We start from the raw sequence: 10,374 nt of genomic DNA, 5'->3' as shown, positions 1-10,374 counted from the left end.
AGCAACAGAGGTAGACATAAACAAAAGGCAACTGGATTGACAACTTCAATTATCTCATAAGGACCTATAAACCTGGGACCTAGGTTAGAAGAAGGAACTTTCAGCCGAATGTTCTTGATAGACAACTATACTTTATCTCCCACCAGGAATATGGGTCCTGTTTGCTTATCTGCAAACTGTTTATGTTTGCCTTAAACTTCCCTAATGTTCCTGTGAACCTCGCCCCATACCTCCCTCAGCCGTTGAATGGCCGAATCAGCCCCTGGTCACCAATAGTCTATCCTGGAAAACTCAACAAAATAATGATGAAAGCCATAATTATAAAAGAACGTTTGGTGCACGTGGACTGATTAATACGATTATTAAAGGCTAACTCAGCTACTGGTAACAAAGAACACCAATTGTCCTGCTGGGACATGGCAAGACACTGCCAAATTTGTTCAAGAAACTGATTGGTCCTCTCCGTCAGACCATTAGTTTCAGGATGATAGGCCAAAGAAAAGGCCAAAGAAATACGTAACCTTTTACAAAAAGCCCTCCAGAATTTGGTACTAATTGTACCCCCCATCTGAAACCACATTCAAAGGCACACCATGCAATCACACCACTTGCTCAATGAACAACCTAGAAAGTGCTTCAGCCAAAGGTACAAAATGTGCCTGTTTACTGAATCTATCCACCACCACCCAGACCACAATTTTGCCATTGGAATGAGGGAAATCAGTGATAAAGTCCATGGACAAATGAGTCCAAGGTCTATCCGGAATTGGCAATGGCACCGATTCCCAGGGGCAGCACGGTGGCTCAGTGGATAGCACTGCAGCCTTGCAGCGCCGGAGTCCTGGGTTAAAGCCCCACCCTGGACAACATCTGCAAAGATGCAGTTCAAAAAAGCAAAACAACAAATATCACTAGTAAAGTGATCAAGCAACAATAGTGACGGACTTTGGTGAATCCTGACTTGGAGCGTGAGATGTGAGCTTCGTTTCGGAGAAACAGAGAGCTGTGAATGTGTCGATAAGATTATGATAAGGTGACCATGCTGGGTCTGGATAAGGGCCTGCCAGAGTGGAGAGATAATGGAGAGATTGCCCCTGAATCATGCAGGGTGAGCTGCCTAAAACACAAGAATACAGACACGTGAAGTATTTGACAATATATGAAAAAAGGTAAAACTAAGATATCAGACTGCCGTATAAAAGAGTAAATATTAGAATAAAGAGCGTATGTGACCACCGGAGCTGCGTACAGTCTCGCTGTATATAAAGAGGCTGCCAAACGGCGTAGTGACATGCTGGGGTCGGTGTAAGCAGTTGCTCAACGAGTAATGCGACTATATACCTGGAATACACGATATGTTTGTATGGGCCCAAGGCTGGTGCCAAAATCGAACAAAGACCAGGAGGTATGGTGCCGCCTAAGGGGAAGAACATCATGTGGCCAGTATGAGAAAATTGCCAATAGGTGTTATAGAGGACCCATGGTACGTATGAGACAGGGTGACACATTACCTCATAAAAGTTTAGGAAAATGCGCTGCCAAAGGGCGAGATAACTCGCTGGTGCCGGGAGCGCTGCAAGAAATGAGGGTAGTGCTACATTAAAAAACTAGTCCGGTCATAGGAAGCAAATGCAGGGTGTGGAAAATTGCCAATAGGCACTATAGAGGAGCCCTGGTGCATACTGAGTAATGGGACACAATACCTTGTATGATATATGGAACTGCACTGCAAATGGGCGAGGTGCTCGCTGATGAGAAGAGCGCTGAAAAGAATGAATAAAGGTGGTCCCAGTAAGGTGAATAGTCCAGGCCCAATGTATAACAACAGAGAGGAGACTGGGCGTCGCTGTACCTGGTGCTGCAGAGGAGAGGAATGGCGCCGTGCAGAGAATCCTCCCGGAGACGCTGATCCTCCAGCGCTACTTCCGGGTTTATGTGTGCACCCACAGGGGGTCAGCTGACCCGCTGCATCATCGGCGTCACATGACTGTGGCAGCCGCGCATGCGCAGAAGCGAGGGGAGCGCTGGGCAGAATTATAAGCGCACTGGCGCCTGTATCTATCGTATAAAGTGTACAAATGCACCGCGCAGCTTAGGCATGAGCGACGAGGCCACAGGGGGAGATGTTGTGGGCACTGTAGTATGTATCAATGAGGAATGAAACCGCAGAAAAATTGCATGTGGGGGCCATCTGTACAAAGGAGGGATTAAACTAGTTGTGGGCACTATAGCATACGAAAGAGGAATGAAATAGCAGGAAGGATGCGTGTGGGGGCTACATATGCATATTGAAGAAAAAACTAGTCAGACCTTGGGAGATCTAATGGTGGTCACACAGCTATGATAAAGTGGCAATCTGAATACTCTATATTAAACCGGCATGGTGTGGAAATACTATACCATGTGAAGGATAGTTGGTGCTCAGTGCCTAGTAGTGCAGCTAGCGATTCTGTGAGGATATAAAAGAAGGAAACAAACAAAATCAATACAACATGCTCAGTATAACAGGGAACATAATATAATATTCACAGTTTTACAGAAAAGCTGAGACGTCATAGTCCCTATTTAATCCCTTTGGTTCTAAGGTCTGTAACGTGTAGATCCAAAAAGCTTCCCTTCTCTGATCAAAAAAGATCCCATCACTCCTATATTCTACGTCCTGCCTAAAATTCACAAAAGACTGAACAAACCACCGGGCAGGCCCATTGTTTCCTTGACTGATTCAGTCTTGTCACCTCTATCTATAGTGCTCGAGAAGATCCTGACCCCTTTAATTAAAACCACACGCTCCTTTGTGTTGGACACCAATGACTTCATACAGGTCATTAGGTCCTTGGGCCCCATTTCCTCTTCCTCTCTGCTAATCACCTGGGATGTCAACAGTCTATACACGTCTATAGTGCATGAAAAAGGTATGGCAGCCACGGACAGACTCCTGAGTGACAATAAGGTAGACACCAAAATACGTCATTTCTGTGCTGACCTTTTAGGTTTGGTACTCAAAGAAAACTATTTCATGTGTCAGGACACCTTTTATGCCCAGCTACAAGGCACTGCAATGGGCGCGAACGTAGCGCCCCCGTATGCCGTGGCCTATATGGCAGCCTTCGAAAGTGACTACGTGTATGACCATCCCCTCTTTAAAGATCACTGCAAAGTATGGCGGAGATATATCGACGACATATTCTACGTCTGGGACGGCCCCATTGAGTCGCTCCTTTCCTTTGATCAACATATTAATAACATCTGGCCCGAGCTCAAATTTTCCATTCAACAAGACACACATAGGATTAGTTTTCTGGACACCCTGGTTTATAAGGAAAGGGACGGCACCCTAGCCATTGATCTATTCACCAAGCCCACTGACCGTAACGGCCTTCTACGTTTTACCAGCTGGCACCCACCCTCGGTTAAGAACTCTATTCCAAAATCACAATTCCATAGGGTAGAGAGGATTGTCTCGGATATAGAAACCAAGAAAGTCAGACTTACGGAAATGGAACACAAGTTCATCAAGAGGGGCTACCCCCGGGGAGTGTTGACAGAAGCCAAAAGAAACCTATCTCACACTAGACCAAAAGACAACCAAAAGAGAATTCCTTTCGTTTCCACGTTTCACCCGTTTTCTGGTTTGGTGCAAACTACAATCAGAAAACACTGGAACATCCTAACAAAAAGTTATCCCAATATTCCGGAATTCACTAGGCCCTTCCTTCCATGTTTCAAACGAGCAAAAAACCTCAAAGATAGACTTGTAAAGGCTGACATTGGTTCAAGCACAGTGGTCCCCAGGCAGACTTTCCTTCAAACTCAAAGACAAGGGACATTCCCCTGTTTGAACTGTCTACAGTGTAGCAACATACAGAGGGGTTCCGTTGTTTTTCACCCACAAACTGGTAAGGCAATTCCCATCAAGGGATTTTTTACTTGTGAATCCACCTTTGTGGTATATCTTATAAAGTGCCCATGCGGTTTGGCCTATGTGGGGGAGACTACCCAAATGGTGAAGGATAGAGTGGCCCAGCATAAGTCCACAATCCGATGCAAAAAGACACATCTCCCCCTCCCTTATCACTTTTCCGAAAAAAATCACACCATCGCCCAGCTCCGTTTCCAGGTTCTTGAACAAATTGATATCCCTAGGAGAGGTCAGAACCGTACCAAAATGCTCCAGAGAAGGGAAGCTTTTTGGATCTACACGTTACAGACCTTAGAACCAAAGGGATTAAATAGGGACTATGACGTCTCAGCTTTTCTGTAAAACTGTGAATATTATATTATGTTCCCTGTTATACTGAGCATGTTGTATTGATTTTGTTTGTTTCCTTCTTTTATATCCTCACAGAATCGCTAGCTGCACTACTAGGCACTGAGCACCAACTATCCTTCACATGGTATAGTATTTCCACACCATGCCGGTTTAATATAGAGTATTCAGATTGCCACTTTATCATAGCTGTGTGACCACCATTAGATCTCCCAAGGTCTGACTAGTTTTTTCTTCAATATGCATATGTAGCCCCCACACGCATCCTTCCTGCTATTTCATTCCTCTTTCGTATGCTATAGTGCCCACAACTAGTTTAATCCCTCCTTTGTACAGATGGCCCCCACATGCAATTTTTCTGCGGTTTCATTCCTCATTGATACATACTACAGTGCCCACAACATCTCCCCCTGTGGCCTCGTCGCTCATGCCTAAGCTGCGCGGTGCATTTGTACACTTTATACGATAGATACAGGCGCCAGTGCGCTTATAATTCTGCCCAGCGCTCCCCTCGCTTCTGCGCATGCGCGGCTGCCACAGTCATGTGACGCCGATGATGCAGCGGGTCAGCTGACCCCCTGTGGGCGCACACATAAACCCGGAAGTAGCGCTGGAGGATCAGCGTCTCCGGGAGGATTCTCTGCACGGCGCCATTCCTCTCCTCTGCAGCACCAGGTACAGCGACGCCCAGTCTCCTCTCTGTTGTTATACATTGGGCCTGGACTATTCACCTTACTGGGACCACCTTTATTCATTCTTTTCAGCGCTCTTCTCATCAGCGAGCACCTCGCCCATTTGCAGTGCAGTTCCATATATCATACAAGGTATTGTGTCCCATTACTCAGTATGCACCAGGGATCCTCTATAGTGCCTATTGGCAATTTTCCACACCCTGCATTTGCTTCCTATGACCGGACTAGTTTTTTAATGTAGCACTACCCTCATTTCTTGCAGCGCTCCCGGCACCAGCGAGTTATCTCGCCCTTTGGCAGCGCATTTTCCTAAACTTTTATGAGGTAATGTGTCACCCTGTCTCATACGTACCATGGGTCCTCTATAACACCTATTGGCAATTTTCTCATACTGGCCACATGATGTTCTTCCCCTTAGGCGGCACCATACCTCCTGGTCTTTGTTCGATTTTGGCACCAGCCTTGGGCCCATACAAACATATCGTGTATTCCAGGTATATAGTCGCATTACTCGTTGAGCAACTGCTTACACCGACCCCAGCATGTCACTACGCCGTTTGGCAGCCTCTTTATACACAGCGAGACTGTACGCAGCTCCGGTGGTCACATACGCTCTTTATTCTAATATTTACTCTTTTATACGGCAGTCTGATATCTTAGTTTTACCTTTTTTCATATATTGTCAAATACTTCACGTGTCTGTATTCTTGTGTTTTAGGCAGCTCACCCTGCACGATTCAGGGGCAATCTCACCATTATCTCTCCACTCTGGCAGGCCCTTATCCAGACCCAGCATGGTCACCTTATCATAATCTTATCGACACATTCACAGCTCTCTGTTTCTCCGAAACGAAGCTCACATCTCACGCTCCAAGTCAGGATTCACCAAAGTCCGTCACTATTGTTGCTTGATCACTTTACTAGTGATATTTGTTGTTTTGCTTTTTTGAACTGTAATTTTGAATATGGTATATTGTATCCTTAATGTGCATCATGAATTTTGTCTCTAAAAATATTCTTTTGTATTTTTGTATATATATTACAGTACTCAAAAATTCTGTCTGATGAAGGTCCTATGTGGGGACCGAAAACGTTCATGTTGAACTGGATGCACTGAATAAATGATGTTTTACTTCACTACAAAGTTCTCCTGAGTGCCAAGTATATTATCATTGATGTACTACCGGTTGGATACCTAACTTGAGCACCTCCCAGATACCCAGAGTGCCGTGCTTTACTATATTAACATCTGCAAAGAGTTTGTATGTTCTCTCCGTGTTTGCGTGGGTTTCCTCTGGGTTCTCCGGTTTCCTCCCACATTCCAAAGACATACTGATAGGGAATTTAGATCATGAGCCCCATTGGGGACAGCGATGATAATGTGTGCAAACTGTAAAGCGCTACAGAACATGTTAGCTCTATATAAAAATAAAGATTACTATTATGAGAGCTTTTAGCACAGGCACAAGTATCACAGGAAGACACAAACACGGTGACATCAGAAGCCATAAAGGACCACCAAAATAGCTCAGCAATAGCGCTATGAGTAGCCTAGATTCCAGGATGCCCATAAATAGCAGAATCATAAAACTGCTGGAGCACTCTCAACTGGTACTGGACCGGAACAAAGAGCTTGTTGTCAGGAGGATGGAGGAGCCAGAGAATGAGCCTCACGAATCTCCTGCTCCAATTCTGAGGACACCACAGTCACGATCACCCCATGCTGAAGAATGGAGAAGGTGATGGATGGAGGTGATATCGGATTCAAGCTGTGCGATAAGGCATCCACCTTGACATTCTTGGAACCAGGCCGAAAAGTGATAGAAAAATTAAAGCGTGAAAGAAAAGCGACCACCTAGCCTGTCTGGGAGTCAAACGCTTGGCTGACTCAATATAAGACAGATTCTTGTGGTCCATAATCACCGTGATCGGATGAACTTCCCCCTTCAAAGAGTGTCTCCATTCTTCGAAGGCCAACTTGATAGCTAAAAGCTCCCGATTCCCAACATCATAATTCCTCTCAGACGGAGATCATTTTTTCAAGAAGAAAGCACAGGGCCTCAAGTTGGTCAAAGTGGCAGTTCTTTGGGACAACACCGCCCTCACCTCCACCTCCGATGCATCCACCTCAAGGATGAACGGTTCAAACAGGGGCAGACATAAAACATTTCTTTAATAAAGCAAACACCTCCACAGCCGGAACTGACCAGTTTTTGAGATGAGCACCCTTATGAGTCAGATCCGTGAGGGGCTTGGCCACCTGTGAAAACCCCTTAATGAATTTCCTATAATAGTTTGCAAACCCCAGAAAACATTGCAGACCCTTTAAGTTTCTGGGTTGCACCCAATCCAAAATGGCCCGTACCTTCCTAGGGTCCATACAAAACCACTTTCAGACAGAAAGAACCCCAGAAAGGACAATTCTTGGACAAAAAATTGTGCATTTTTCAGGTTTCGCAAAGAGCGAGTTCTGCTGTTACTTCAGGAGAACCGCACGTACATGATCCATGTGAACTTGTTTGTTAGATGAAAAAACAAGGATATCATCTAAATACACCACCATAAAGCGCCCCAAAAAATCAGAAAAAACATGGTTGATAAAATTCTGAAAAACAGCTGGCGCATTAGTGAGACCAAAGGGCGTAACCAAATTCTCAATTAACCCTTCAGAAGTGAGAAATGCCATTTTTCACTCTTCCAGATTAACGGATGACACAAGTACAGTAGTAAGGCAACTTTTAACGCATTTAGGACCCTATTTGACAATGTCCTGAGATTTCCAATCTATCACAGGATTATGTAACCATAACCAGAGGAACTCCAACACCAGTCCTGCATGCAGATTGTCCAGAACAAAACATGAAATACATTCCTGGTGCAAGAAACCCACTTTAAGGAGAAACTCCTCTGAGACAAATTTAATGACATTCTTAGCTAGCGATGTTTTGCCAATGGCAATAATATAAATAGGAGTCTCCAGCCTAGTTGACCCTAACTTACACTTGGTCACCAAGTTAGAGTTAATAAAGTTCATGGATGACCTGCAATCCACGAAAGCAGAAGTGGGCTTGAAGCAACTCCCACAGCTAAGTTCAACTTAAACAAAACTCTTGAGAAGGAGAAAAAAGGTAACTGAGAGTCTTGGTGACCTCCTCGACAATCACCCAGACTCAGCCTATTGTTAGTCGGTGGACAGGAGGAACAGTCCTTTTTATAATGTCCAGGATCTCTGCAGTAAAAAGACAGCTTGCATTCACGTTGCCATCTCTGCTCCTTCATCTTGAGGTTGGTGGTCCCCCCTTCTCCATCAGTTCAGACAGTGGCAAAACAATAGGATTAGCAGGGAGCAATGGAACCTTTCTCTGTGTAACACCTCTCTCCTGCAGCCTCTAATCCACATGGATAGCCTGAGTCATAGCCTCCTCCAATGAGCTGGGTGGTGGACGGAGAGCCAGAGCATCCTTCAGGTGATCCAACAGTCCTCTACTGAACTGACATCTCAGCACAGAGTCATACCAGGACACCTCAGTGGACCATTGACGGGACTCGGAGCTATGCTATTCAGCCGAGAGCTTACCATGAAAAAGACTCATGATTATGTCCTTTGCCACTCTGACCCATTCAGGCTTGTAAAAAATGAGTCCTAAGGCCTCAAATAACCTATCAACAGACATACATTGAGGGGCAGTAGCAGGTAAAGAGAAAGCCCACGATTGAGGTCCCTCTGGAAGTAAGGAAGTAACTATCCCCACCCGCTGACTTTCATTACCAGGTGACCGGGGTCTAAGAGAAAATAATAGCTTGTAATTTTCCTTGAACATATGGAACTTCTCCTTTTCCCTGGAAAAAGGTATCTGGGAGCCTGACCGTAGGTTCAGGAGAGTGCAATGTGACATCAACAGTGTCAGAGTGTTTACAGCCAAACTGGGTAGAAGATCCCTGCAAAGATCTTACCATGTCAGAAAGCTTTTTTTGCAGATGGTTATGATATGTGGCCAAGGCCCTATGTTCCACAGACAGATGCTGCATCATTTGTGTTAAACTAGCCATTAGATCCGCCAAGGTATGGAGCAGATTCATAGAAAGAAGAGCAGAGGAAAAATAACTGTGTTTCTGGTCAGTTATAATGTCATGCTGCTGCAATGCAGGTAGGTGCAAGCTTCACTAGATGGCATGTCAAACCAAAGTCTCCATAGGTGAATAATAAGGGAAAAAGAGGCTTACGCAAAATTTTACAAATATCATAAAAATATATTTTTAATAAAGAATAAATTAAAAACAATGATATTCAACAGGAGATCCTCTTCATAAAAAAATAGCTGGGAACAGCATCCCAGTAGGAGAAATATCAATATAGCAAATACATACGGTATGGCATAATGGTCAAGATATAAACAGAATAGATGTTTCCAGCCAGCTAACGCTTGGCATGCTCATTGCTATCTAATTAACGCTGCTAGTGATTAAACTAAATAAATAAATAATGACAACATTCAATAGCGCTTACGCAGGTGGTACATTAACTTAAAATGAAGTTAATAACAATAATAATAATTAAAAATCAGAATAATACTAATACATTTTATTCACAGTGTAAAATCAAAAGCAAACTGGATTCGTGTGGTAATGTGTGGGGACGCAGCCTCATGTGGTAATGTGTGGGGACGGAGCCTCGTGTGGTAATGTGTGAGGACGGAGCCTCATGTGGTAATGTGTGGGGACAGAGCCTCGTGTGGTAATGTGTGAGGACAGAGCCTTGTATGGTAATGTGTGGGGACAGAGCCTCATGTGGTAATGTGTGGGGATGCAGCCTCATGTGGTAATGTGTGAGGACGGAGCCTTGTATGGTAATGTGTGAGGACGGAGCCTCGTGTGGTAATGTGTGAGGACAGAGCCTCGTGTGGTAATGTGTGGGGACAGAGCCTCATGTGGTAATGTGTGGGGACGGAGCCTGGTGTGGTAATGTGTGAGGACGGAGCCTCGTATGGTAATGTGTGGGGACATAGCCTCGTGTGGTAATGTGTGAGGACGGAGCCTCATGTGGTAATGTGTAAGGACAGAGCCTCATATGGTAATGTGTGGGGACAGAGCCTCATTTGGTAATCAGTGGGTACGGAGCCTCATGTGGTAAAGTGTGGGTACGGAGCCTCGTGTGGTAATGTGGGGGGACAGAGCCTCGTCTGGTAATGTGTGGGGACGGAGCCTCGTGTGGTAATGTGTGGGGACGAAGCCTCATTGTTTTTAATTTATTCTTTATTAAAAATATATTTTTATGATATTTGTGAAATTTTGCCTAAGCCTCTTTTTCCCTTATTATTCATGTATGGGGAGTTTGGTTTGACATGATTATTGTGAGGTGTGCACAACACTATTCGTGGACATATGATAAAACTTCACTAGATGGCAGTAGAGAGG

At 44.7% G+C, this 10,374-nt stretch overlaps 1 long non-coding RNA gene across 1 annotated transcript; it reads right to left on the bottom strand.

Annotated features, from left to right (window-relative positions):
- Nucleotides 1-893: 893 nt before the first annotated feature.
- On the bottom strand, nt 894-1,887 carry LOC143773881 (uncharacterized). Its single transcript, XR_013215424.1, has 3 exons — nt 1,853-1,887; nt 1,342-1,763; nt 894-1,117 (listed from the first exon to the last, which is right to left on the bottom strand). It is a non-coding gene; the product is annotated as an uncharacterized LOC143773881 (long non-coding RNA).
- Nucleotides 1,888-10,374: the final 8,487 nt, after the last annotated feature.

The sequence above is a fragment of the Ranitomeya variabilis genome, chromosome 5 (genome assembly GCF_051348905.1).
Source record: "Ranitomeya variabilis isolate aRanVar5 chromosome 5, aRanVar5.hap1, whole genome shotgun sequence".
Classification (NCBI taxonomy): Eukaryota; Metazoa; Chordata; class Amphibia; order Anura; family Dendrobatidae; genus Ranitomeya; species Ranitomeya variabilis.
The sequence above is the reverse complement of the archived record's forward strand: the minus strand, read 5'-3'. Positions and strand labels throughout refer to the sequence as shown.